Raw genomic sequence first — 2,341 nt, 5'->3', positions numbered from 1 at the left:
GTTTGACGACACCTAAATTGATAAGTCCTTCTACTACCTTCTTGAAGGCAGTACAATTTTCTATCGAGTGCCCAGAAATTCCCGCATGATAATCACATTGCGCGTTCATATCATACCATTTTGGATACGGGGGTTGTAGAGGACTCAAGTACGAGGAGCAACAACATGTGCATCGAATAAAGTCTGATACAACTCCTTGTCTGACATCGAGATTGGCGTGAATTGGGGATTTTCAGTAGTTTGCCTAGCTCCCGACTCTTGTCTTGATGATCCCTGTTGATTAGCAACCACTTTCTTTGGTTGATTCACGGTAATTGACCTACCATAAGCATTCACATTATTCACTTCATTTTCTCTTTTCCTCGGGGGTGCCCTCCTATTATTTTCTCCTCCATCTATTTTTCCACTTTTAATGGCATGCTCAATCATTTCACCATTCATGATTATATCCGAGAAATTTTTTGAAGCGCTTCCCAACATGTGAGTGATGAACGGGGCTTTCAAAGTATTAATAAAAAGCGTCGTCATCTCTTTTTCCAAAAGCGGTGGTTGCACCTGAACCGCCACCTCTCGCCACCTCTGCGCATATTGTCTGAAGCTTTCGTTCGATTTCTTCTCTAAATTTTGCAGAGTTATCCTGTCAGGCATCATTTCTGAGACATGATTGTATTGTCTCAGGAAAGCCTGTGCTAAATCCCTCCAAGTAGCATTTTAGCTCGGCTCAGCTGATTGTACCACTTTGACGCCGCTCCCGTAAGACTTTCCTGAAAGCAATGTATTAATAATTGATCATTATTAATATGCCCCGTCATTCTTCTACAAACATAGTATATGGGATCCTGGGCAACTAGTCCCGTTGTATTTCTCAATTCCAGCATCTTAATTTGTAAGGGGCACCAAGTCCGGAACCAAGCTCAGATCCTTTGCATCTATTCCATAGCTTTCGATGCTTTCTATTGCCCTAACTTTTCTTCTATCCATTTCCATTTCTCCTCAATTGTTTTGGAAATTCCTCCTTCGCCTTGTCCTTTTCACCATTCGTCAAGATCTGGACAGCAATATTATTCGGGCTATCACCGGGATTAAAGCCCGCTCCGAGTTGAAAATTCATTGGGATTGAAGCATCGCCTTGGAACTGCTGGGGCCTAACCGACACAGAGGGTCTCCGCGGATGCAGCTCAGTCTGTACTTGCGCATGCGGGGCGTGAACTTAGAGTAGTGTTCACCATTGTTTTTTTCATAACATCAGGACCTTTACCTTTCTACTCCTTCAATATTGCGTATCTTAGCCACCAGTCATTTTGGTCCTCCATCTTTTGCACCATGTCACGCTGATCTTTTCTTTTGCTCTTTCATTTGCGCTCATGTCTTGCATTCTTTTGGTGTCTGTTCTATTTGATCCATTTTTGTCTTAGTCGAGTGCCGTCTTTGTTGGTTTCCAGTATGAATGATATCGATTAGTTTTATGGTCATCATATGATGTGATGCAATGCATGAAAGAATGCAAAGAAAAGAGGCACTGATTCTAATTCAACTTCATTAGAACTTTACTAGATAAAGAGTTTCTTTACATAAATAGACTCATATATGGCTTTGCCCTTACACTCAAAGCCTTAACCTTTCTAAGAAGCCAAGCTAACTCTCGGCCCTGTCCGACTCTAACTCATCTTCAACTTAATAGATCAGCCTGAACCGCTAGAGTTTGCAGATGATCAGTACTTCGCGCCTTGAGCCACCGCCTCTCCCATAATATAATCTCTTTCTCTATCTGCTATTGAGACCGACGGAATTGTCTTTGCCATGCTCTTATTTTCTTCCAGAAGCTCTATCCGGATTTCACTATTTTGCAATGCATTCTTTAGCCTCCTATTTGTCCTTTTAATTCTTCATTTTGTCTAAGCTCGCCCTTAATTCAAGCGTAGCATTCGATTACAGTACTGGTGAAGCGATCTTTCTAGTTCAGTTATCCGGACCTTCAACTCCGTCTTCTCGTCTTGGCAAACTAGTAGACTCTTTCCTAATGTGACTTCTTGAGCCCGAGTATCCTGAAATTTTTTTCCCATTGATTAACTTTCGTCTTTTCCTCCTGAATTTCTTGTCGCCATTGCTCTGGCGTTTTACCAAGCCAGCAGCTCTTACCGACCTACGCAACTTCTTGTAATCTGTCTTCAGGCTGTCCAATTTCTTCTGCTTTATTCTTTCCTTTTCTCAATTTATCGGCCTCTAATCTTTGAATGTCCACATCCAGTCCTAACTGCATTTTTTCTTCCTCTGTGTTCTATTTCTTCCCCATTCTAAATCCTTTTTATTCCTATTCCTTGTTGTGATCTGATCTTCGTGA

The sequence above is a fragment of the Gossypium hirsutum genome, chromosome D11, assembly GCF_007990345.1.
Source record: "Gossypium hirsutum isolate 1008001.06 chromosome D11, Gossypium_hirsutum_v2.1, whole genome shotgun sequence".
In the NCBI taxonomy this organism is placed as follows: domain Eukaryota; kingdom Viridiplantae; phylum Streptophyta; class Magnoliopsida; order Malvales; family Malvaceae; genus Gossypium; species Gossypium hirsutum.
The sequence above is the reverse complement of the archived record's forward strand: the minus strand, read 5'-3'. Positions refer to the sequence as shown.